The sequence below is a fragment of the Sebastes fasciatus genome, chromosome 5 (assembly GCF_043250625.1).
Source record: "Sebastes fasciatus isolate fSebFas1 chromosome 5, fSebFas1.pri, whole genome shotgun sequence".
In the NCBI taxonomy this organism is placed as follows: Eukaryota; Metazoa; Chordata; class Actinopteri; order Perciformes; family Sebastidae; genus Sebastes; species Sebastes fasciatus.
The window spans coordinates 27,218,046-27,245,178 of NC_133799.1; the positions used below are offsets into that span (position 1 = coordinate 27,218,046).

Consider the following 27,133-nt stretch of genomic DNA (forward strand, 5'->3'; position numbering starts at 1 on the left):
AAATAAATTGAATTCACGTCAACAGAATCAAAAGAGGTACATAAACGATTAACTTGTATAATAAATAATGTTTTGGGAAAACAAAAGAAGAAATTGGGGGGGCAGGGACAAGATACATACTTTTACATAATGCAGCTGCCCTTATAAAGTACGTACTGTTCCATGCAGTATGCATACAATTAGGACATACTACTTGCTCATATAGAAGAAGAAGAAGATTGTGGGACAGAATCGCCAGAAAAGTACGCTGGCTTGCATACTGCAAACCGGATGCAGCAGGACATCCTGGTATTTTTGGCATACTGCATTTGACATACTATGTATTGTATGTATTGGGACTTACTAAATCTTTTGCTGGCATACTAAATAGTATGGTAGTATGGGTATAGGAACGCACAGTAAGTGTATGAGGGAGTAAAGTAAACACAATTTGAACTTGAAATTTGAAGGGGAAAATCCCAGCTGCTACAGTTTGTGTCATTCCATCAATTGGTGACATTATGGATCGTGTGCACTTATTTTTTGATTCAAAATGTGTTATTAATTTGCGGCATTTTCTAAAATACCCCATGACAATCCCCAAGGAACAGGTGTGAACATGTTGCATTCAGATGTTAGGTATGCTGGTGGGTGGAGGACTAATAGTGAGCAGAGAAAAAAACCCAACAACAAACCCCTACGTACTCAAAACACTACATGTTGTATTGCTGTATGGCGATTATTATTAGTAGTATCTGGTCTATTGATGTTGACTGAAATTTTTTGAGACTGAAAATAGAATCTGTTTAAGATCTATTTTCATAAGGGTGACTTCTGTTAGACCACCTTCTTTAACTGAACTCTATTAGGATTGTGTAATTATGAATGAGCGTAGGAGCACTAATAGTGCATGCACTGAAATACAGTGATTTAATGCGAATACATCTCAAATATATATTGTAAGCATGACTCACCGATGGCTCCAGCTCCAAAGGTGTCATCGTTGAACTGATCAATTTCATCTTCCTCTTCTATCAGTCTCTTGTCTTCTTCCTCCAACATACAGTCTTCTTCCAGGGACTGCAGGGAAAAACAATGAAAGCATAAACAATGAGGGGATGTGATACTTTCTACTCTTTGATATAATTAGGTTTCTTTTCAATGCTCAGTTTTTCAATAGTGACTTTCTGGTCACATTCCTCTAACTTTGAGACGTGTACTTCAAAGACTTACTATTACCGGTACTTACTGGTTTATGCTGTGTTTTTTATTAGCCACATGCCTATTATAAGTTGCACCAAGCATGCACACGGCAAATATTGTGATATATCCGATATAAGTCATCCAAAGGTTAGATATGAGAAACCACGCGTTGGAGAATAAGGCTGTTGTCCTGAATAGGTGACACATTTTTTTGTAGTTTCTGGAAACAAACAGTCTGGCGGTGAACGTCTTGGATGACTTCATCACCTTTCATCTTGCAGCAATGAGTGACTATTTTAGCAAGTACTTCACAGACGTCAACACTGATGAGTAGGTGTGACCCGTTTAACCCTGCTGTCATGAGCATGCGCACGTGTCGCGTCAAAGCTGAGAAGCAATCAATGGTAAAATGCTCCATTCAGAAACTGAAACAGGGCAGTACGTGTAGCCAGCTGTTCAGCCTGAATATCCAGAGGTGTTTACTCAGGCTCTGCAAATTCTGCTTTCCCTTTCCCACGGTGGTGAAGACATGACAGTTGGACAGTTTTTCACCCTGCAGTGTAGACACATCATAGGCAGTAAAACTGACCATGTCATCTGAAATTGTCATTTTTATGGATTTAGTGTCGGTAGCAATGTAAATGTTGTACTGGACTGCAGGTTTAACAACAGATTTTTTTTTATTTTTAGGAGTGATTTAATTTACCCTCATCTATAATGGTGAGCTTTGAATACTGACTGAAACAATGAGATTGTCCTTCGCAAGGTGGCTGGGGTCACCCTTAAAGCCTCTTTCCCACTGGACAAAAAAAACACCCACTAACATCTGGCTTGGTTTCAATCAGCATTCATTCCCAGGACAAATAACTCTGCAGTAGTCACAGGTTGTTATCTGCTCCAGCTCCGATCGGCAGTAATAGAAACATGACACTCGATGTTTTTTGCCCCTTTTCCAGCGCGATGCTATGTGACGCTTGTTGAAGTGAATATATAATAAATAAAATCAACAGAGATTTGGACAATTTTTATAAATTTATTAAAGAACAAAACATACAATTAAAATGCTCTCCTCAAAGCCACCAGACTCCAGTCAGACAACATTTTTTATTTTTTTTCATCAAAACCGTCTTTGTTAGTCTATCCACTGTTCCAACAATCACCAACTCAGGATTGAGATTTTGAAAAAGAGATTATAGAATAAGTAACAGATATAAAACAATAAGTAACAACAGTAACATTTTCGCTGTTTACAAACCCTGCTTCGGGTGCCGGTTGGCGCGTCCGTGACGTCAAACCTGACACAACTGGAAAAAAAACAAAAACAGAAAGGCCAGTGCAACGGCACGGCATATTTGCAGTAGGAAAGTCGTCTATCACCTATTTTAGCAAGTGTTCCCGTGCTTAAAAAAACGCATATACAAGCTAATTTTGGTGGAAAAAGGGTATAAGAGACAGGGTGACGAACTCAGACTTCAAGGAGTAACTAGTAGTAGTGTCACTGCACGTTCTTGTCAAAAGGAGTTAGTTGACGTGGTTCAGGCATGCGATCATAATGTATGTATGCACATGTAATGTATATTCTGGCCTAGGAAGGTCATGTGATCCCCCAGGAGGAGCTGGCGGATGTGGCTGTGGAGGACGTCTGGGCTACCTTGCTTACCCTGCTGCCGGATAAGCTGGTCAGGACGGCTCAATTTTTATGTTTACTGCCAAACTATGTAGGCAGCTCATTCTTTAAATTTTCCCATTAGTTCACCCTGTCTGTTGGATTCAACGGTTCTATGAAACAAGACAGATACTGTAGGCGTCCATGAGTAACAAAAACACTTCAAGCTGCTGCAGCATATGTTCTACCTGCCAGATCCTCCGGTTCAGTTTTGTCAATGGGAACCAACATATTCTCACACACACACACACATGCAGGCATGGGACAGATAGGGCCAATTCCACCCTGTGCTGCTGAAGCCAATGTGTTTCAGGCACGCACAGCCCCGCTCTAAGTGCACATCACTATGTGGTTTTTCCAACAATCAATGTAATGTGTAATACAGCAACAATTCTTATGAAAGAAGTGAACGCCACAGCCAAATGTAAACTAAACCATGTCCCCATTATGATCCCTGTTATTAATGCGACCAGAATGAGCCATTTCAAAGCTGTATAAAGGAATTTAGCTATTCATATCATCTATCAAAGACATTTCAGAAGTGGGCTGGCTCTTATTTAATGTTCACATGGAAGAAACGGCAATGGAACAGAACTACCTAATCACACACAGACAACACATTTCTCCCCGCTGCCGCTTTAAAGGAACCCCAAAAAAGCCCCGAACTTAACCTACCAACGCGACCCGCCAAGCGGAGAGTATGCATACAACATTGCAGATTGCTGAATCAAAGACGAATGTTTCTATTCATTATTTTGAAGAAAAACAAAATACAATCATGTCTCCATTACTTCAAACGAGTCAGACCAAGAAAATTCACAAGAGACCAAATTCCTGTCTGAGCAGATGAAATAGTTTTCTCTAACCGAGGGATGGCTTTTCTGTGGGCGCATCCCGAATGAGGGGGTCAGACAAGTTAAGGCTTGTCCTAAAACGGACACATGTTCTCCATTGTTAAGCCGACTTCTTTCCCAGCTAGGAGATCAATGCGACCTGTCAGAAGTCACCCACTTGCTGTCAGACCGCAAAGTGATGCTTTAGGGGAGCTGGGGTTAGGGGAGGGGGAGGACAGCAAATTATGTAAAGGAATCTCATAGGGCAGATTGCATTTTTGCATTTTAATTACAGAGGAGGTGGGGGGTAATGGTTAAGAATCGGGGCCCTCTGGGAGTGGTGGTTGGCCACTAGCATCCTGCAGGTAGCACAAACTGGGGGCAGATGAGAGCTGGCAGATGTTGCAGATACTGTATGTTGGCATCTGTTGCTTCTTACAGTCACAACCCTAAGAGACCTGCCTAGACTTGTTTTTGTCTTTTTTAGGGGGAGATAGCAGGTCAACAGTAGATGTCACATAGAAGTGGTGTACATCATCTGAAAGCTGGGAACCTGAAGATTAATTTGAGATGCAGCTCAAGTTGTTCTAGTCTTAATCAGAAATAAACATTAATTAATTAATTATATAAGCAAATTTTGGGTTGATACCATTTGTTTTAGAGATTTGATGCTAAATATAACCCTGTTTTTACCACTCAAAAATTGATAAAAATGATCAAAAATCCCTCCAAAATACCACATTGAGACACCAAGACCTTGAGGAACACCATAGAAAAAGCCATACTGTGACTTGGTATCAAAAACTTTTGGAGATTTCTGCAAGAATTTTATTTTTCGACGATTGGATGGCAAGCACTCCACTGTTCTGGAAACAGCTCAGAAACCCCCCTATTGTCAATGTACCTAGGAAAGCCACCCATCCTCTGAATGCTCTAGGTCTCTAGTTTGCGGCTGTAAAGTTTCATGAGGCTATGATTATCCTAGAGGTCACCAGAGGCCATTTTATACAGTGACGTCAGGTTTCGAAAAATGGTCTCACTACAATAAAATGGCTACTAACATCGTCACACATGAATACAGTTGGGCTCATTGAATCCACAAGAGTCTCAGTTTTACAGTGATACCCAATTTATGCAATTCCAAGACTGTACAAGACAATACAAATCATACCTATTGTTCCTTTAAATTAGCATTGACATGACAGATAAGAGCACCAGCTAAAAAAAACACCAGAATGATCATTTTGCAGTTCTGTCAGTGACGTTATGGTCAATTTAAGGTCAGTATTGTTGACTCCAACCATCACCAGCCTGGCTGTCAGTCAGTCAGGCCCTGATCTAGTGGCCATATGGGATGTAGTCAGTGTTTGGGTGCAGCAGGTCTGAAGGACAGCTGCCCCTCCTCGAGCCCCGGCCACAGCACCTGCTTTGTCTGTCGGCTCAGCTGACGCGTGTCCCTCTTTGCGGCCCCACGCAGTTCCCCCACTGAGGGGGGGGGTTCACCAGGAAAACACAGTCAGGGCTTTTACCAAGGGTGCTGACTGACTGACCTGAGGAGTTTGAAATGTTGAGTCCTGTAGAGGTAGTGGAGAGGTCAAAAGGAGGAGGTATGTTAAGGTAAGGTAAGGCCTTGGGCATGGGCAATGGTGTGACACGGGGGCAAACTATTAACAACTAGATGGTGACTTCCACAGCATGGACGGTGTGGGTGGGATGGGCGGGGCAAACAAGATAAGCAAGACAGCTAATCATCCGTCAACTTTACAGCCCGTAACAGATGAGCGGAGCTGTAGCAGGGAGGAGGCGGCAGGAGCAGAAAGGATTGATTGGCGGCTAGAGGGGGCAGTGGGCGGGCAACTGTCAGTCATCTGGCCCAGGGAGGCCCGGGGCACACCTGTGCACCTTTGCATCAGGCTGGACGACCCTTTTAACGGGTGGGTCAGCGCAGGGCGGTGTGATGAGTAAAGCAGGACGGGGATGTTGTTATTCTGCATATAAAAGAGCTGTTGTCCCCCAATATAGATCACCTGAGTGATAGCAGGGCAGGACAGCAAATCAAAGGCATTGTTGCGACCTTATGCATTTTATGGCTCTTCCAAATTTGGCTTATATTACACCGGCTGAGGAGTAACACCTATAATTAGACTGTTTATCTTGGAGCTCTTTATTCTCTGATCACAGACAAAAGTCTGTTGATTCCCAATAAAAACAGGGCTGTTCATTTATTTTACATTATTCATTATCAATGAATCAACCATTGCCATTGGCGTTCACTACGGATACAACTTACGATTATTTTCAACTGTCGATTAATCTGTCGACTATTTTCTCGATTAATAATCGATTAGTTGTTTTGTATATAAAATGTCAAAAAATGGTGAAAAAAGTCGATCAGTGTTTCCCAAAGGCCAAGATGATGTCCTCAAATGTCTTGTTTTGTCCACAACTCAAAGATATTCAGTTTACTGTCATAGAGGAGTAAAGAAACCAGAAAATATTCACATTTAAGAAACTGGAATCAGAGAAAAAATTACTCCAACCAATATTAACAACTTTCCAAACTAAAGATTTACAACACATGTAGCTGTCTTCAAAATTATAGATAGATAAAATTAGATTCTGCATTATTTCAACTAGGGCTGTCAAAGTTAATGCGATAATACAGCTAGAGTGAAGACACATGGCATCATATGAAACTAGGAAAGTAAGGAAGGAGGCTAAATAACGCTCCAAACTTGCGCTATATTTTTGGCAACTGGCATGGCCATTTTCAAACATGTCCCTTGACCTCTGACCTCAAGATATGTGAATGAAATTGTGTTTGAGTTTGCCATGTTATAATCTGAGCACCTTATTTTTTTATTCTAAATGCAGTACCTGTGAGGGTTTCTGGACAATATTTGTCATTGTTTTCTGTTGTTAATTGATTTCCAGTAATATATATATATATACATTTGCATAGAGCAAGCATATTTGCGTATTACTGTGAATACTGAAGACAAATTAAGACAAATCTCCCTTTAAGGTACATTTTGAACAAGTAAAAAATGTGTGATTAATTTGCGATTAACTATGGCCAATCATGTGAAATATTTTAATTGATTCTACTGTATGTATTCACATTACCCTATGTACCCTATGTAACATATTTCATGTAAATATCAAACACTGTAGTTATTGTGGCTCTCCACCCTGTGGTGTTTCCACTAGGCAGGCAAACTTTCTCATGTTAAACAAAGGAACTCATTCACTGACCGCTGAGCACGGGTGAACAACTGTACAACAGGAGTAGGTGTGGGAACATGAACCATCTATCCTGTCCACATCTGCGGCGCACTTCCTCCCCCACAGATGAGGCAGCTGTTGCACGGTAAACTGTGCCGTGCGGCTCCCTCCTCGCTCGGTCAGAGCACTTTCCCCATTGTTAGGATGAAAAGCGCCGCAGCGGTGGTGGCCCCAGTCCTCAGGAGCAATGCCTGGCTGGAGCTTATTTTGGTTGGGCTTGCCCAAATAAACACACCGGGACCTCGCAGCCGCAGCTGTGGGCCTCTCCCTGGCTGACCTCCTCTCCTGCGCCTCTTCCACTCACAGAGAGAACGAGAGAGAAAACAAGTGAGGGAGAAAAGAGACAACGAGCCCGAGCCAAAGCCTGCAGAGGTTAGGAGGGCCAAATGCTGCTTATTATCAGAGTCAGGTCTTTCCCACGCCTGCAGGCCTCGTGTGTGCAGCCGGCGGCGTGCCTGCTTGCCAGAAAGTGTTTAGCTAACTCATCTACAGTCATCCTCCCACCGAGGGAGAGGGGGAGGGGGAGGAGGTTTGGTTTCTCACTGCTGGACAGAGAGGAAGGTTTATTCAGCAAGTTTCTGTGCAAAGACTGTGAGGTTTAAAACCAAGAGGGTGAAAGGAATGCAGAACGCCTTTCTTCTTTTAACCTCCTGCTCTCAGAATGGATGAGAGTGTGAATTTGGAGTTTGACAGCTGAGTAAATTGGACTAATGGGCTGAGCATGCTGGGATGAAGGTCACACTGTGCCCGTTCCTACGGCCTCGCTTGTGGGAATAAGGCTAAACTGCTGCTTTGCTGCAAGAAACGAGGGCATGCTGTCGAGAAAGCACACCCACATATTGGAATCAAATTTTCATGAAAGCATCATTTTAGGCATAAATATCCCAAAGCTAAATATATATTCCAATTACATGAAAAACTTGGCATAAATACAAAATATAGAAATGTAGCTATCAGGTATTAAACTGACCTTGACTTGCAGGTTTTGCATACATACATACATTTTGCCATGACCCCAAGACAGGGGTATATTATATAATATTATAGAAAGTTTGAGCCTCTACATTTCCATGTCAACTGATTGGAAATCAATCTGCTGATGTGGACTACAAAATACGTTTAAAAGGTCCAGAACAAGCAAGTGAAGTGGACCCTGAGTTGTAACAGCTTTTTGGCTTTTAAAGAAAATCAAAAAAATCTGTAATAAAGTTGAAGAGTAGTGGTGGAAGAAGTATTCTGTTCTTTTATGAAAGTAAAATTAACAATACTACAGTGTAGAAATACTCGGTTACAAGTAAAAGTCCCGCATTCAAAATGTTACTTAAGTAAATTACAGTCCCAAAAGTTAAAGTACTCAATATGCAGAATGGTCCGTTTCAGAATCATATATATTATATTACTGGATAATAATTATTGATGCATTAATGCGTTCATAACTTCAACGTTGCAGCTGGTAAATGAGGAGCTATTCTTTACTACATACAGTATATACTGCTGGGTAGCTTAATCCATAATAATATATCTTCTAGGGCTGTGAATCGATTAAAATATTTAATCACGATTAATCGCATGATTGTCCATGATTAATCGTGATTAATGGCAAATGAATCGCACATTTCTTTATCTGTTCAAAATGTACCTTAAAGGGAGATTTCTCAAGTATTTAATACTGTTATCAACATGGGAGTGGGCAAATATGCTTGCTTTATGCAAATGTATGTATATATTTATTTTTGGAAATCAATTAGGTACTGCATTTAGCATTAAAAATATGCTCAAATCATAACATGGCAAACTGCAGCCCAACAGGCAACAACAGCTGTCAGTGTGTCAGTGTGCTGACTTGACTATGACTTGCCCCAAACTGCATGTGATTATCATAAAGTGGGCATGTCTGTAAAGGGGAGACTCGTGGGTACCCATAGAACACATTTTCATTCACATATCTTGAGGTCAGAGGTCAAGGGACCCCTTTGAAAATGGCCATGACAGTATTTCCTTAGTTTGGAGCGTTATTTAACCTCCTTCCATGGTTACAATGGATTCTTTAGGTTTTATAGTTTAATTTGATGTCTCTAGCCCGCTACAACCAAAAGATAGATTGCATTAATACGTTAAAGAAATTAGTGGCGTTAAAACGAATTTGCCTTAACGCGTTATCGCGTTAACTTTGACAGCCCTAAATATATCATCATTTATTAGCTGATTTATGTATTAATAATCAAAACCTGCAAAGTAACTAAAGCTGTCAAATAAATGTAGTGTAGTGGAGTAAAAAGCACAATAATTACTTTATTCTATGTAGTGGAGTAGAAGTATAAAGTAGCATAAAATGGAAATACTCAAGTAACATACAAGTACCTCCAAATTGTACTTAAATACAGTACTTGAGTAAATGTATTTAGTTACATTCCACCACTGTCGAAGAAGTAAAACATTAATAGTGCCACTAGTGTCCTGCCCCCCGCCCACCTGCACAGCAAAACACCCACAGCCACCCCCTGAATACCTCCTACATACAAACCCACACACACCCTCTACCTCCTACACATGTGTCCGTCCACACACACACACATCCATCCATCCATCAACACTCATGAATGCTCAATCTCCCACCTAGTAACTCCCACACACACACCGACTCATTCTCCAACAAATGCAACAGCAGCCTACGCCCTCCTACGCACAGACATTACGCTCACACACTCTTCACCCCCTGCGTCGCTCCGTTTGCACTGTCAGCTTGATGCGGAGCTGAGTCAGCAATCACCCATTGGTTTGTGTGTGTGTGTGTGTGTGTGTGGGAGCCTGCAGCCTCTCCAGGAGCACTGTGGTGAAGGAGGGAAGAGGAGGGCAGCCTCTGGAGGGGACAGATGGGCAGAAAGAGAGAAAGAGAGCTCCTGGGCAGGTAGTCATCCCCAGAATGTGGGAGTGGGGGGGGCTTGCTAGAGGCTGAATGGCCTTTAAATGCCCCCCGTCCAACACCCACGGAGAGCATCTAGCGGGGGGCTATTGTCACTAAAGACTCAGCCTCACTCCTCCTCCTCCCACTCTTTATGCTGAGTGGGTGCATCACAAGGAGACCACCGCCTACAAACACACCTGCAGGAATGCACAGGAATGAATATGTAGCATGTCAGCAAATGGACCGACATCTGTTATGTGGAGACACACGGCCTTCCTCAGTGAATATGAATGACATCCACATTTCCCGCTGAATTAATGGGATCCTAGTAGTGCTTTTTGCAGCAGAAACAACAGCTTGTGTGTCGAGTACCTGCCAGGCCTGGATCCAGCTCCACAACTGACAGTAAGAGTTTAATTCATGCCAGATTATGTCCTTCTCCCAGCGACCCGGGCAGCCTGAGTTTAGCCCCGCAGATTCCTAGAAAATAATTGAAGCCAGGAATAAAAAGGTTCACCGATGAAGCAGAAAGAGAGCGTCAGAAGGTTGGGAGAAAGTTGAGACTGGGCATTAAATCTCCAGTCCCTTATTCTGTCAGTGCCGCCACCACCAACGCCATCGAGCCACGTCAAAAATTACACAGCAGCTCCAGCTAGCAGGCAATTACAGAGTGGGGTCTATGAGTGACGCCTGTGTAGGACTGGCTGGCACTGACATCCACAGAGGTACTTACAATTTACAGCACAGGGTTCATTTTTCAGATGAACCGAGTCCAAGAGCCAGCCGGGCCCGCTCCCAAGTCCCTCTTTCTGTTTTTCATGGTCGTAATTACATTAAATATAATCATTCAGGCCCAAATTGCTAGTTAATGGCTGCGGTTGTGCTCAACCAATGAGTGATAGACGCGGAGAGGAAGAGCAAGCAACAGAAAGGCTGAGAGGTTGCGAGAACTCCGTAAAGGAGGAGGGAGATAAAGGTTGCGTTTGCCAGGGACTCTCTGGGCTTGGTGGCGGGCCTGATGGCACCGTGTCAGTGTCATTACGTGGGTGTGTGTTCAGGAGCGGTTTCAGCCCAGACGGACGTGACACACACATTCAAACGCTTGTCAAGGAGGCCACCCACGCCTGACATCGGGAGAGTGCCAGGCCCTGACACACGGAGCGTGGTGAGGCGACAAGTTCGTCAAGAGACGGATCGGTGCCTCCTTGCCACATGTCAGTCACTATCTCTCACAATCACCTCTCACTTCCTCCCCTCCTCATCATATGAATATGTTAAACTAATCATTTCTGTTTCAGATGAACAAAGTGTAACCTCAGGGCACATCCATCTTCTGATAAGTGGCGAGTTAAATGACAAATATAAGACCTCCTCAAAGTATTTCCTGTTCCTAATTGAGATGATAGAAAGCTCTCGCAGCAAATCATTTCAATCCGTATCGTTTACCATAACATCACCAAGCAAAACTAAATTTTCACGTATAATAACTTCAGACAAAGCCCAGATGTGGAGACAGTGCCAGTGGTTGATATTGCCAATTTATTCTCCTCCAGACCCCACTACACTTCAGAAACAACAAATGTGGACTGACAAGCCTCCCTCCAAATGTTCCTTGTGGTTTCTCTTGGGGTGCACAAGACCTCATGCAAATGCTTTAATCACCTAACTTTACTGTTTGTCCCAACTGGCAAAGTAAACAAAAGGCACACTTAGGCAGGCGTCTTAAACAAGCTGAGGAGCGTAGGAGGTTTCCAGAAATAAACCAGAGCATGCAGTAAAATCACAGCCGAGGGAGGGTCAAGTGTGCCGGATTTCAAAGGGAGCCCATAAAAAGACACAATCTGGTTTTCACATTTTCGACAAAAAGGAGGCAAATGTGGCGGAGATATCATGCCACCGCCGCCGCTGTTTCCAGGGAGGGGTGCCATCGCCAGCGCTTACTGTAACTCAATCTCTGCTCATGCGTGGGGGGGATTTACGACTGTTGTTAAATCAGCGGCTCTCAAACCTGCGCCAGCGAAACCAAAATGATGGAGGTTTTTTATTCCTGCCACTCACTATAGCAGCTGATTTTCATATCTCACAGGGGAGAAAGGGGGTTGAAAGGAAACCTGCTTTTTATTTCTGTCTTGATGTTTGAGAATTTAAGAATCATGCATTTTATAGCACACATATCATGGGATCATGTCCAAGTATCATTTCACCTGTAATAACAACCACCTGTGCAATCACATCATCAGTCCCACCTCCTCACACGCCATCAGTTTAAGGTCTCTGGACACCTCACATCCAGTGCTTTTACACTTGCTATCTATCTCCACGGCCGTCTATGAGACGAAGCAACACACCAAACGGGATAATCCCTTGTCAACATGTTGCTGATCCTGGGATTGGGCTGCCCCTGGGCCCTGATCTCCCCTCCTTCCTTCATCACTGGGTCCCTCAGGCCGACATGGGCCCTGACAAAGCCCTAATCCATCACCTCCTGTCAGGGAAGGCCTGCACCGCAACCCACCCCCCCCCCTCTCGGGCCAGCATTAGCCTAATCCACTGGGCCAGGGCTCCATGAGAAAGGAGCGCCCACATGGGTTCACCCCAGTTCTGTTTGCTCGTCCCATCTGAGTCAACACACACCCCACAGAAAAGAGGGGCACACCATGAAGTCCCTGGACCTGTCCTGAACTGTCCACTGCACCCCATCAGCAGAGGAGCCTTTACCTTGGGTGGTGATGTGTAGACTAGTAGTGTGTGTGTGTGTGTGTGTCTGGACGGCCTCTGGTGTGGTAATGTAATCCCTGGAGCAAACACAGGACTTCTGAAGAGTGCAGCTCGCTGTAGATGCCTCCTTCACTTTGATGACCGTCCACATCTGTGAATTGACAGCAAAAAGGTGCATAATTTAGCTTTGAGGGTGCACTCGCACTGTATGATAGTTTCAGGGTAGAAACAGAAGAGCAAAAGGGACATAATATTTGTACCGTCAAAGCAACAGTGCAAATAGCTAACAGGGTTTAGACTTAGCAAACATATTAAAACAAAAAAAGGTGAGAGCAGTTTGGCTACTGTTTACTGGAAAAACTAAAGTTTGTTTGACTGTCTGTCACATAACAAGAGCACAGCCTAAGATAGCAGCTCACAAGCTACAAAATGATTTTATTTGAACAACAAAGTTTGCTAATTGATTCTTCACCTTCCGGGTTCACCAGGTGAGTGATTAGAGTAATTGCTGTTGAACTAACGTGTGTACCGACCGTGTTTTATGAATGTTTGTTTAATGTTTTACTCTTTACATTCATGCATACTGTTACTGTGTGCTGTTGTAACCTGCTGACAGCTCCACACTGCTCTGTTTGAGAGGAAACGTCCATTGATCCGTGCAGTGCTCCTCCTGCCTCCTGCCTCCCTGCTCCTCATGCAGAGTTTCACTGAGGCATTCAGAGCCAACACCTCCCTCTAGTGGTGGAGGTAAGAACGGTACTCTCTATTATACAGGATCTATAGGCAGGATCACTTTTATACTGTATATTACAGTCTTACTCTATATAACTAAATCATTTTAATGCGAATCTGTTAACATTTCACAGTTCTCCACATATATTAACTGGTGTTGCTTTAATTTAGTGTTTATGCTACTATGTGATGTAAAAACAAAATCAACACTTGTTGAATCTGGGAATTTTCATCCTATGCCATGTTTGAGACGCTTATACAGCAGTAAATACTGATAACATTGGGTGAAACACTGTCATGACACATTCTTCTTTTAATACATGTAAGTCAAGTCAATTTTATTTGCATAGCCCAATATCACAAATCACAAATTTGCCTCAGGGGGCTTTACAATCTGTACAGGATATGACACCCTCTGTACTTTACAGTAGGACAATCATCAGATAAGGAAAAACTCCCCCCCCCCCCCAAAAAAACTTTATTAACAGGGAGAAAAAAATTAAAGAAATCTCAGGAAGAGCACCAGAGGAGGGATCCCTCTCCCAGGACAGACAGACGTGCAATAGATGTCGTGTGTACAGAGTAACAACATAATGAAAATACAACATCCATGAGACAAAAAAATGATAATGTATGTAAAGGTGAATATGAATTCACTTTTGATTTATCAAATTCAATTTGCAAAAATAAACTGCAGTTCACACAAAAATGCTGATATAGTGTTTGTTGTATATTAAATGAGTGTTGCTCTCATTTAGAAAGACCCATTCAGTTCAATCTGAAACCACATTAAACCCCAAAAAAAAGTTTTCAAAGAAAATAAACAGAAACCAGTAGTATATATCTTGATGTAAAAGAGAGGATTTATGGGGGGAAATATTCTAATGTTACACTGAAATATTCTGAATAGTGCAGTGTGTTGAAGAATTACAAACATTAGCACGAGACTTTGTCATTAAAATAATAATAAGGTTTTAATAGACTCTTTAAAGTATTTAGATTCAAGTTGGGGGAAAACCCCAAATGCTGAGGGTGCTGAGGTGATTAATTTAGGATTAATTGGTGAATGAATTGTTTCTAAAAATGCTGATAATAAATAAAAGATGGAGGGATTTAACACATTCACAGATTTTGATATTTTCTAGGACTGTCCTCAACCAAAGAAATTCTTAGTCGACTAACACTCATAGGATTTTGTCGACTAATTGATTTGTTGATTTAATTGACAGATCTGTAAAACTGAGTTTCTCCACAAAAGCACCACTTTAAATGTCGTGTTTACCAGAGATCAGCTCAAAGGTTTCTCGGAAATACGTCATTCAGCATTAAAAAAGCATATAAAATGACTAATCTACTAAAGAAATCTTGACTAAGAAGGGGCAGCCCTAATGTTTTCCTTGGCAAAATATTTCCCTTTTTCTTTTACTTTGACCAAAATCCACTCCCAGAATTAACTGAATTGGCAGTGAATTGACCCCAGATCGTGGTGAAAGCAGCTCTGATGCACTCAGTAAACATTCCTGGCGGAGAGGAAAAACACACCTGAGCCTGGAGGGTTGGGAGCCACGTGCAGAGGGAACTGAAGCCAGCTCTAACACTCACTCCCTGGATGGCTCGTCCCTTCTCTCCTTTCCATGCTTGAGTTACCTTCCCCTGTCTGCTTTTATCCCAAACCTATAGCATGTGATGAGCACACGTCCCTGAGGGCCCATCCGCACAGAGTCTCACATTCTCTGCAACACATATCGTCTGGCCTGAGATGAACAGACAAGGAATTCTGGCAGGAGAGGGAGTTATTCTGCCTTAAGGGGAGAGGGAGCTGGTAGTGGGATATTTCAGGATCTCCTGGGGCTTTGTTGGCATCCCGTACGGCTTTGTTATCAGCTCCAGTTGGGAATTAGGGGATATTCGAGGGGAATCCTGGGCTGTGGGTGGGACGGGATAGATTTGGCGGTAAAATCTACAAGTTAAATGTGCATTTGATTTGTGCTGAGTGTACGGGGTTGTTATAGTTTTACGGTTTACATCAGGAGTTTCTTTTTTTATTGCATTGTGAAATATGCTTTTCATTCCAGGCGTATTTCAGTGTGAGTTTATTGTTCAGTGCTGATACTGATGTAACTAGAAGGTTAAGAAAAAGATGTTCATAGGTGTCCCTGCATTATCTGAACATCCACCTCATTTTCTGATGCTGAATATATATGTAGACGTTCCGCACTAGTGTGGGATGTAACTTATTAGAAGTACTTTTATTACTGATTGAGCAACTTTTTCATGAATGTGCTGTTTTTATTATACATTTTTATTTAAATACATTTTTATCTTAACCACTTTTGGCATGGGAACACATCATTTAGTTACTGCTGTTGCACAATCAGAGGAGTGTTTCATTTAAGTTCTTTTAAAAACTTCTGCCAAGTGAGAGAGATATCATCCATCCTCAACACAGAGCGTTGATTATAGGGAGATGGGTGATGTAATCTGGGTCTCCTCTAAGTCAGTCCGCCTGTAACATCTCTAAGGGGGCGGTAGACATGACATGATTTGTTTTTATCCACAGTATCATTCATTTCGGTCACTGCCCAAAGCTTGTGATCACACAATGGAACTCAACTCTCTCTGTGAGTGTGTCTGGTAGAGTGGGTTGTCCACTAATCGTAGGGTTGGTGGTTCAACCTCTGGCTCCACATGTCCATGTGTCCTTGAGCGAGACACAACACCACATTTTCATATTGACAAATCAATGCAGGCCAGTGCTTTGCATGGTAGCTTGTGTGTAAGGGTAAGTGTGAATGAGATTTGAGAGGCATATTGTAATGCACATAGATAGTAATACTGTCACTTTGCTACCAAATTGTGTCGAAAACTGTAATTAAAGAAATTGTAAAACTGAACTTAAGAGTCTGGCTGTAAAAAGAGGACCGTTAACATTTGAAAACCTGATAACAGGTTTAATAATAATACTGATTCAATCATAAAAAACTCAAGTTCAAGTTCACTTTACCTATGAAGTCAGTGTTGTCACAAGTAAAACAGAACAATCAGCTACATTGGTTGACTATTAAAGATACAGTGTGTAGCATTTGGCTGCATCTAGTGTGGTTGCAAATTGCAACCAACTGAGTACCAATCTCACTCCTCCCTTTCCAGTAACGTGAGCCACCGAGTGCAAATCCGTGGTAACGCCATTCGCCTCGCTCAGAGACCATCCTGGCGGCTGGCGGTACCACGGTTTTACACTCGTTACACGTACTGCAGTTTCACGAGCGTGTCAGAGGTCTTCAGGTAACGTAAAAACGTGAAAGGCTCTCCTCTAGAGCCAGTGTTTGTTTTGTCTGTTCTGGGCTACTGTAGAAACATGGCGGACTCCGTGAAGAGGACACGCTCCCTATGTAGATATGAAGGTTTCATTCTAAGCTAACGAAAACACAACGATTCTTAGATTCAGGTGATTACACACTAATGAAAATGTATCATGTTCAATTTCTACTAATAGATCCCCTGAAATGTTACACACTGTTCCTGTAAAAAAGGACAAAGTTAACTAAGTGAACAGAAAGGTAGAAAAACTTGCAATACTTTCTGCATTGCAAAATAACTGGGGGAACATTTAAACTTGACATACTGTAAAAAGATAGAACCAGTGCTGTAACAAAACTTTCAATGACAACATTGTTTCCTTCTTGTGACTCCGTCATCGTATCCTTCAGGGAGCTGCAGGCCTGCAGCGTTGACACACCTTGGCCTCTTCGGCGTCCGTCATTTGTGATGCGGCGAGGCTTCTCAGCCTCTCGGCCTCTCAGCTGCTCCCCGCGCCCTGCACCTCCTCGGCTGCTGAATGAGACAGCGGCTGCATTAAGCCCCTCTGCCCCACAGCACTTTCACCTGCCGAGTAAAGGCCGCCCGGATAATACGGGATCACCTTGCACCGCCTGCAGCTCCACTGAGCGCACGGCCCACAGATGAGCTGCTCCCTGACAGACACAGTGTGCATGTGTGTCTGGTGAGGCGTGTGTGTGCATGTGTGAGTAAATTTCATGGTTATATATCAAAGTGCCAGCTTGATCTGAGGACACCCCTGTCCTGTGTCCTTTTCACTGTTGTTCAGAGGAATTTTCCCATTAAGAAACCTGCTCAACTGCCCTAAATTACTTCACAGACTAAGCTGCCCTTGTCCTCACTTTAATCTAGCCTTTAAAGTCTCTAATCATTATTATGGCACTCCGAGGCTCAATGAAGGCAATAGAAACATAAAGCCTCTCTCAGCACGCTAGCACAACACTCTAGGACCGCTTCCACTCTGGCCTTTGTAGGGTTTTGGATTACAGATTCATTTTTGCTGGACGTGTGGTCAAATTCGTCCCTGGGAAAAGCCCTCGGTATTCCCTCCTTTCATCTCCGTCTCATTTTCCGGGTATCTAATGGTCATAATCGAGGCGGCCATGCTGGGTGTGTGTTTGAAGGAGCGGTCAAGGAGCCCCTAATCCCCTCATACACAGTTTGTAGTGGTGGCCCCCAATACAAGAGCTGATTTTGTTGCCCAACGCTGAGAGAGAGAGAGAGAGGGAGCGATGTGGAGTTGAGTTTTGGGTCTTATGAATACACACACATACACAAATACTCTGGTGGGAATCCTGGGATTCCCGGCAGACGGACATTTCAATGCAGGAGTGAATTCATAGAAACGAAAATTCAACAAGAATGATGGGAGACATTTTCAGACAAGCAACTGGTTTTATCCCAGCTCAGTTCAGGAATCGACTTTGGTCTGTTGTTGCACGTAGAAATGTGAAAGTTATTCTTAGTCACTCAAATCAATAGTTATCCCAAGAGTTTTCCAAGTGATAAGAGGTCACAGAATTCAAGACCCAATTAAAGTCATATGGAAGTATAATAAGTATAATATAAAAGTTTATTTATATAGCACATTTCATACACAGTGGCATCTCAAGGTGCTTTACATAATACAGTTTAAAAAAAAAGAAAGACACAGTTAAGAGAAATAAAAGTGCATAAAACTTCTTTTTACATAAAGATAAAAAAGTTTTTCAGCAAGAGCCACAGAGAGTTGGTACAATATCATTCGAAAAAATGAAAGAACAAGGTTATTATAAATGTTAGACTTAGACACTGTACGACTTCCTTTGCACAAACTGCTCTCAATGAAAGGCACAACCCTATGGAGTTCCCTACCGGTGTCACTGAATACAGGTTTGATAAAAAAGCACCACATTCATGCTCTCCTCTAGATCAACGGAGGCTCCGGCTCTTCTGCTGCTCAGCAGATTACCAGAGTCAAGTGTGGTATAGTTCTCAGCCCCAATGCCCACTCTTCTCCCAGTGAGAGAGACACACAAAACAGGAGTGAAGATGCTCTAGGACCCTCACTGCTAAATGCTGGGGCCCCTCTTCAGACAGATAGCAGCAGGATGTCTGCCTCCAACCCCCCCAGTGATCAAGTTCACCCTCTCCACGAGCACCTGGCCCCTCGGCTGGACGGCCTGTCACTCACAGCGGGGAGAGAAAAAAGAGGGAAGGCTTGGGGGGTATTGTGTCAGCCAAGAGAGGAGAGGAGAGGAGAGGAGAGGAGAGGAGAGGAGAGGAGAGGAGAGGAGAGGAGAGGAGAGGAGAGGAAAAGAACAGAGAGGAGAGTGGATGAAGTGGATGCTGGAAAAACAGATTGTGTGCATTTGTAAATGTAACATTCACGTGCATGAGTGTTTTAACCTTTTGCGCCTCCCTCTCTGCTTTTTAGAGCATGTTGGAGACCAGAGATAAACTCGTGGAAACCTCCGAGGTGGGCTTCCCAGCTGGGTAACTCCTACTAACACCAACAACAACCCCCTCATCCCTCCTCAGCTTCCCATGTTTCTCCCACTTCCCGTGTCACCGTGTCTGCCCGTCCCGTGGGGCTTGCAGGTTTCTGGTCCAGCAGCCTAGGACAAGGCCACCATTAACTGCGGGGCTGTGCAGAGGGCACGTGGGACAAAAGGCCCAACACGCCGTCCCTGCCCTCAGACAAGGCCTGAAACAAATGTTACAGGGCTGGCGCAGAAGGGAATCATCCGGCCGGTGTCACTGAATACATTTACCTACCTCAGAGCCCTTTCAGCCCGGTGCTTTGTTTTAGCCCTGGAAGAAGGGAGGGCGTGAATGGAGGGGCGGGAGGAGGTGGGGACCGGGGGGGTGGGGGGGATGTCAGTGTGTGTGTGTGTGTGTGTGTGTGTGTGCAATGAGAGGAAAAACGCAAGGAGGGAGGAAGGGAAGTGAACGAATGAAATGAACGAAAGTGTCTCCAGGTTTCCACAGTGACCGACTGAGCTCTGAAAACACCACAGCGTTTGTGAGGGATGGGAGGAGGTGTGTGTGTGTGTAGGTGTGTGTGTGTGTGTGTGTGTGTGTGTGTGTGTGTGTGTCCTCCCCCCACAAGGACGCCAGGAGGTCTTGTTGATTGTTGTGTTTTGTTTTTCTTTTGGCATCCCGCTCCTTTTGTCTCAGCTATCCTTCCTGGGGTCTTTTTAGGCTAATTGGAGACCTGGAGAGCAGAGCAAACTCCAGACAAGACGTCCTCTAAGCTCCTCGACTCCAGTTTGGTCAAATAATTAACAGCAAGAGAGAAGAAGCATTCGCTCAACAGGAGTGGAAGTCACAAAGTCAGACTGCAGGTCTGAGTGGCTCGCTGTTGTCTCTCTTCTAAAGTGTTTGACTTGAGTTTGGATTCCTCACAAACACAACAGGAAGGACCGGAGTGCTCCAGGAGATACAGATCAGGAGTTAGTATCAGCTGCACATTCAAAGCTTTGCCATGTTTGACTTGGTTTTAAGAGGCTTCTGGGTTTTAAATGGTTAAACAAAGATGCCGATTCCAAAACTGAAGTATCACTTGGTTCAAAGCAGCCAGTGCCATTTATAAAAAATGTTTTATGGGTCTTTAAATAAATGACAAACTTTATTTATATATTTATTTAAGTTTTCTGCTAATTATCATTTTGTAAGAGTGGGTGTTACTTTTCAAGCGGTGGATATTATTCAAAATACACTTTGTGCAAAGTCTTAACAGCTCAATGCTAAATTCTCAATGAGAATAAAAAAAATGATCCTGATTTTTTAAAAAACCTTTTAAGCAGATATTTTTCTGCAACTAAGGATTATGATAATTGATTAATAATCTGATTATTTTCTCAATGAATCAATTAGTTGTTTGCTCTTTAAATGTCAAAAAATATTCCTGTTAGTGTTTGTCAGTGCCAGCGTTAGTCTAAAGCCCAATGTGACATCTTCATGCTGATGTTTCAGTCTAAAATCAAAAGATATTAATTTTACAATGATATAAAACTAAGAAAAGCAGCAAATAATCACAGATGACAAGCTGGATGTAGGGGGGGGGTTTGGCATTTTTTCTTGAAAAATAAACTATTATTAAAATAGTTGGCTGTCAGCTGACTAATCATTTAATCGACTAAACATTCAAGCCCATTTTGTTTCGTATATATTCCTCAATCCGTAATAGTTTGTTTGGTAGGTTTTTAAAAAGGTATTTCTGTACAGTCTCTAATACAGTACATTGAAATTCAAACAAAGAGAAGAAATAATTATACACAAAATGCAAAGTGCACACCTCCCTCAAATAAAAAACTCATCCCCTGCCCCAACAGAAAGTAATTAGTGTGTCATTTCTCCCATAATCCCTTCAGCTAATCTCCTCCAATCCACTGGGTTTGATTCAGTCATCTTTTCTCTCATATTCTAATCCATTTTGCCTTTGAGTTTTTGTGCGGGTCGCAGCGCGCCGCCCCGCTCACAAAGACCAGTCACTGAGCTATGACATTAAAGGTATTGTTGAGCGGGCCTCGGTCCAGCGGCCCCCTTATACGGGCTCACTGTGCAAGGAAGTGCGTGTTTTCATCCTTGTTGTCATGGGGATGAACACACAAGCACACACAACCGCCTCCCCCTTCATCAGTTTCCCCTTGTACTGATTTTAGCCGACATAAATTCATTCTTTGGTGCGGGACATGCTGGCTCGTCTCCCACCATGTAGCCGCTTTCAGCACCTGAAACTTTAAAATATGAACCAGGAAACTCTGTGTTTGTAATATAAAGGGTGGTGCGGGGTGAAATATGTTTTATGAAGGTGTAGCCTGGGGATGAGAGGAAGGTCTTATGTATAACTCAGACTGTGCCACCGCTAACTGCCAGCGCTATTCATCAGGGCTTTCAGGGGAGTCACAGAGAAACAGATGAGAAACAGAGCTGACTGCAGCGGAGGGTTAAACATGACCTCGGGAAATCACCGGCTGTAACCACGCATACACATACTGTATATTATCATGTGTGCATGGGAACATGTGTACATGGAGCAACATGTTCAAGCATTCAGTGAACACATGCATGGGTGCAACTGAATGGGAAAATATCAAGATAGAGACACAGATAGTGCACATGTACCATATGTGTGTATATAGTTACATACTAATCTATATATATCTTATTATGCATGATAACCTTAGCTGGAAAGACTTACTCTCTATAGAAATCTAACCTTCCTGTCTCAATAAAGAGGTTTAGTACACTTTACATAATCTTTCATTACGACAGTTCATGAGTTTTACATTATACTGAACTGAATTTGACCAAAAATCTAGTCTGTGTTTCCCACCACTGATGTGCTGAAGGATATTTTATTTCAACTTCAGGACTCTCTGAGACTCTGGGAAACCTGTGCTGAAGCTGCTAACCAACTTTAAATTTCTTTTAGCGAGAGTTTAAGTGTCATACAGTGGGGGAAGACGTACTAGAATCCCTTACTTGAGTGAAATCTACAATACCACAATGTAAATGTACATTTATATTAGAGCTTCAATGATTAATCGATAAGTAGAAAATTTAAATTTCTCTGATTCCAGCTTCTTAAATGTGAATATCATCTGGTTTCTTTACTCCTCTATGACACTAAACCGAATATCTTTGAGTTGTGGACAAAACAAGACATAGACTCCCTTTGGTATTTGGTCTGTGGATTATCACAAGGAGCCAGAACATTTTGTCTGTAAAGAAATATTACTGTTGAGTTTTCTTATTTTTTTTAATTGATTTGAGCACCAAATATTAAATTCTCTTCTACAATGGCAGAAATCTCAAAATATTGTCATATTACTGTTAACCAAAACTATCTGCATGTACTGGTGGACTCAGGAGGGGGCTGGGGAGGTGACTGCCCCCCTTGGTGCCCCCATGTTAGAAAGAAACGCAGCATAAGTGCCCTCTTGGATACCTCTATGCTACATTAAACATGATAAAGTGCCCTCTAGGGTGCCTCTCCAGTGGAGAAAACGTGATGACGTGCCCTCTTGGATGCCCCTATGGTTGATAAAACAGGATACACGATAAAGAGCCCTATAGGGTGCCCTTCCAGTGGAGAAAAGGAGATGCTATGCACTAATGGGTGCCTTTAAAATGGAGAAGAAACATGATGCAGTGCCATATAGGCTGCCATACATGCTAGAAAGGTTTCTGCACGCTGGTGCCCCACCACATGCAGCTGGTGCCCTTTTATTCTTTCGCCCCTGCCCTACAGAAAGCCTGAGTCCGCCACTATCTACATGGGTATATATTGATATTGTAATTTAGGCGAACGGACCCTTTATTGTTTGATGACATCATATACAGAAAACCTGCCCAGTTCATGACTCTGAGTTGAAACTGTTGCATATATTACCCATCTGTCTCTTTGGCTGTCACTGTTACTATCACTCTGTCTGTCTCTCAGTCTCAGACCGCCTCTAACTTGTCTGCCACTGTCTCAAACCAACAAAGAGATATGTTTGCCATACATTCACCACAGCCATATGTCAAAATAGGAGTCCCATTGTCACACGGGACACCTCCTTCAAATTTCCACGCTGGCTAATTGAGTTTGTCTATGAGGCGTTCATTCACTGTCAGACGCTTGACAGAGAAGAGAGCCAAGTCCTCCCTCGTCGATCTTTCCTGAAAGTCAACACTGGGCCAGACATGCGTGCACACGCACAGAAACACACGCACACACTACAATGCAGCGCCGAGGGGTCTGGGACATCCCGCAGACAGCATCCTGTTCCCGCTGAATGGCTCTTGTGTCACAAAGGACAATTTAGCTTCTCTCTGGCCCGGCTACCTGCGTGGGATCTGAATGCCTCCCTGACTGACTTGTGGCCTCAGGTTTTTGTGTTTTGTTTTGGGAACGTCTCTCCCTTCTTCCCTCTCTCCTCCTCCCTCCCTCCCTCGCTCCCTCTCTTCTCTTTCTCCTCGTCTCAAGTGGTCTGCAGAGGGTGTCCTGGGAACCTGGCTGGCTGCCCCGCTGACAACTTACCCCCCAACACCACCACCACCACCACCACCATCCCAACAGGACGGACCCCATGAATTAGTCCTGATTAGCCCACTGTCTGACACCCAGACTGGACACTCACTGACATGCTCACAATGACATATGAAGCACACACATTAACATGCTGACATGCAAATACACACTGAAATGCAGACACACACTCACACACACACACACACTCACAGACGAACACACTGTGCGAACAATGGCAGAGCTTAACAAGCAGTATGCCAGAGAAAGGGCAAGGGAGGCATCCAAAGAGAGCAATTTGCCAGTTTTCAACTGCACAAACTGAAAGGAACACACACACACACACACACACACACACACACACACAGACACACGCACACACACACACACACACACATAGGGGAGTGTTGTCCTTATGTTTTCTTCAGGACTGAGATAGAAGCAGCACTTTCAGTTTGCAGCGCTGCATCTCTCAGCCTTTGACTTTGAGTAGAAAGCTCACTAGAAAGACTGCTGCAGAGGTTTTATGAATGTTGGTATCTACAGTGTGTGTAACACCTGCTTTGGGTACAGCCACAGTCAACATTCAAGAAATCTCTGTTATGGCCTGCACTAACGCTTAAAAAACAACAACAAAATTAATAAAATATTAATTGTTTATTGATTTGGTCCAGCCAGATGTATTCTTTTGACCCTGTGCCCACACATGATCAGCGGTAAAATCTCTTTGCGTTGGTTGTGCCACTGTTTTTGGGGAGAGCGATGCCACCCAACTAGCGAAGGCACTACCATCAAAATTGCAAATGAGCGCTGCGCTCAAAATTTGAATTATTTCAACTTTGACCTTGGTTGCTGCTGACCTTTCGAAGCTGCAACTGTTGTTGTTGCCTAGAAACAGTGAATGGTGTTCTTTGCACACTTTCTGATGATATATTATACAGTACCTGCGCTGTGCTTTGCCTCGGTGAGGCTCTGCACCCTACCTCACAGTGAGCAAAGAGCACATTTCTTATCATGTGAAGGCAGCTTTAGTCAGAGTAATATACTTTAAAGACGTCACAATTTGGCTACAGTAATAAAAACAAGAATCCCTAAACAGACCCTTGATAAGAAAATAACTCACATCAAAATCTTATGAGGAAAAATGTTTTCTGTCCATTGTGAACTATCTACAAACTCCTTTAAAACTCAAACACAATGCTTAGAGAACGGTTGCATGCGTCTCTGTGGTCGGTTGTATTTATGTGTTCAATGACCGCCACATGATTGGCAGCTCGTGAGCAAGCTTAAAAATGATGTAATATTATTCACCCATAACATATTAAATATGGTTTGGTGCTGCACCACAACTCTCCGTGAATGCAACTGCAGCCTCGCACAGCAGCTGAAAGCATCAAAACATTCTTGTCCATTGTCCATTCACACTGTGTAGTTTATGGTCCTGCTGCTGCCCTCACTGTATGTCAGTTTGCACAGCGTGGCTCAATAACCGACATCCTCCTGTGTAATATAATAGTGTAATCGGGATTCAAACTGAATCTACTGATACTGCAGAGTTTCTGCTGTGAGTCTACCGTCTCCACATGGAGTGTGTGTGCGCGTGTGCATGCGCGCGTGCGGAAAACGAGGCGGCAGGCAGCAGTTCCCCCCCTGAGGATTCTCGCTCATTACCCAGAGGTCACAGCCCACGTCTGGCCACTTCCTGCCTGACCTCCCTCCAGAGAGCAGAGCATGCTGGGCTGTGGATCACACGTGCTGGTCACAAACAATCCTACTTCCTGTCCCAGTTTGGGTCAGAGACACAGCTAGAGAGAGGGAGAGAGTCCTGGCTTCTATCTGCCACTAGCTGTGCTCACTTCCTCCATTCTCACGCTCTCTCTCTGTCTCTTGCTCTTATTCATTAGCCTCCTGACTATTCACCCCGGCCCAGCCGGCCCAGCCCCAGTACTGGGAACAAAATACTCACTGGCCATCTTGTTCCAAACTTCCTCCCACACGCCTCCGTATAAAGACATGAGTCATATGGGCCTGAATCAAGTTTGAATGAAGAGGTTTTTGGGACTTTCTCAGTGTATTGGGGGAAAACTGTGAACTGAGGACATAAATAAAGTTGTTGTGTTGCTCTACATTGCTGGACCCAGGTAGCAACTTAACGGTTTCTTATCATCACCAAACACACCAAGCACAACTACCATGTACATCAAGGACTGGAGAAGAAGTCCAACCAATACTGGATTTTTGAGGCCAATATCAATATTAATATTTGAGAACTTTTGCAAGTTCTTTGCATCTGTAAACAATAGATTCACTTTTTGTAATTGTTAAGGGGAAAATGAAAAAGATATGATACTAACAAAGATCCCAGCTTTTTGGAAGATGAAATGTACATCATTTATTGGATTAATATCTTAGCAAAATATTATATCCATAAAATGATATGGCTTTAAAGACTATCATCCTTTTATACTTTTAAAGATACTGATTTTAAAACATATTTGACTACCATTGAAAACTTAAAACTAAAAAATTATAAGTTGGCAAAAACTATTTTTAGACATTTAAAATTTATTACAATTGCTTTTCTTCTTGTTCTTTTCCTTTCCCCTACATTTTATTTGTTGTATAATTTATTTAGTTTTTTATATTGTGAAATATATATATATTTACTGCAATTTTTGTAATACATTTTTTAGAACATGTATAGTTTATGTAACAACTGTATTGAACTTTCTGAAAAAAAAAATATTTGGGAGTTTAAAAGATCCGATAACGACACATCAGCCGTCTTTTTTCCCTTCAACTTATTTTATGTAAGAATTGTGATCATGCTATGTACTGAGTGGGACATTTTAAAGTTGAAAAATAAACTTGTCAGTCCTCTCTAGTGGAACAACTATGTACTGTAATGGCAACGCTGTTTGTAAATGAATTCCTCCTTATGATGAGTAAGAAAGGCCAAATCACCAGCCAAATTCTCCATAAGACAAGCACTGTGAGAGCAAAACACAGATGTTGAGCTTTTTTAATTCCTTCATTTCTGTGTCAATATATTTGCTGTTATCCTTATCATGTTTTACTCCTTTGTCCTCGTTTCTTTTACCTTAAAGCCAATAAATGTCACTTCTAAATCAAGACTCTTGTCTCATCATCTTTGTCTTTTCACACTTCCATGCATGAAATCTAATAACAGATAGATTTCACATACGCTCACTTCACCTCCAAAACTTTAGATGTATAGCATCTGTCACTTTATAAGTGTTAGCCAACACTGGGTATTGAGCATCCAGAGAGGACCTTTGCTGAAAAGCTGGGTAAAATGAAGACTGATGTGCTGAATGGTGTCTCAGGACATCTTATTGATGCCAGATGGGCTGTGTGAGCACTAGATTGGCCCCAAGAAAGAGACCTTGCACAAACATTATTGTTTACCAGTGCCGAGCCATTGTTGGTCCGGCGTCTGTCGCTAGACGTAC

The 27,133-nt window shown here is 42.9% G+C and overlaps 1 protein-coding gene and 1 long non-coding RNA gene across 3 annotated transcripts in view; one reads left to right on the forward strand and one right to left on the reverse strand.

Annotated features, from left to right (window-relative positions):
- The window catches only part of LOC141768192 (uncharacterized), a 38,115-nt gene extending 24,814 nt beyond the window's left edge, over positions 1–13,301 (reverse strand). Inside the window, exons 1-2 of the long non-coding RNA XR_012594009.1 lie at positions 13,196–13,301; positions 954–1,059 (exon numbers count right to left, since the gene is read on the reverse strand). This is a non-coding gene — a long non-coding RNA (uncharacterized LOC141768192). The remainder of the gene's footprint in view (positions 1–953; positions 1,060–13,195) is intronic.
- The window catches only part of bmb (brambleberry), a 401,249-nt gene that overhangs the window by 13,113 nt on the left and 361,003 nt on the right, over positions 1–27,133 (forward strand). The gene's annotated exons all lie outside the window — the stretch shown is intronic.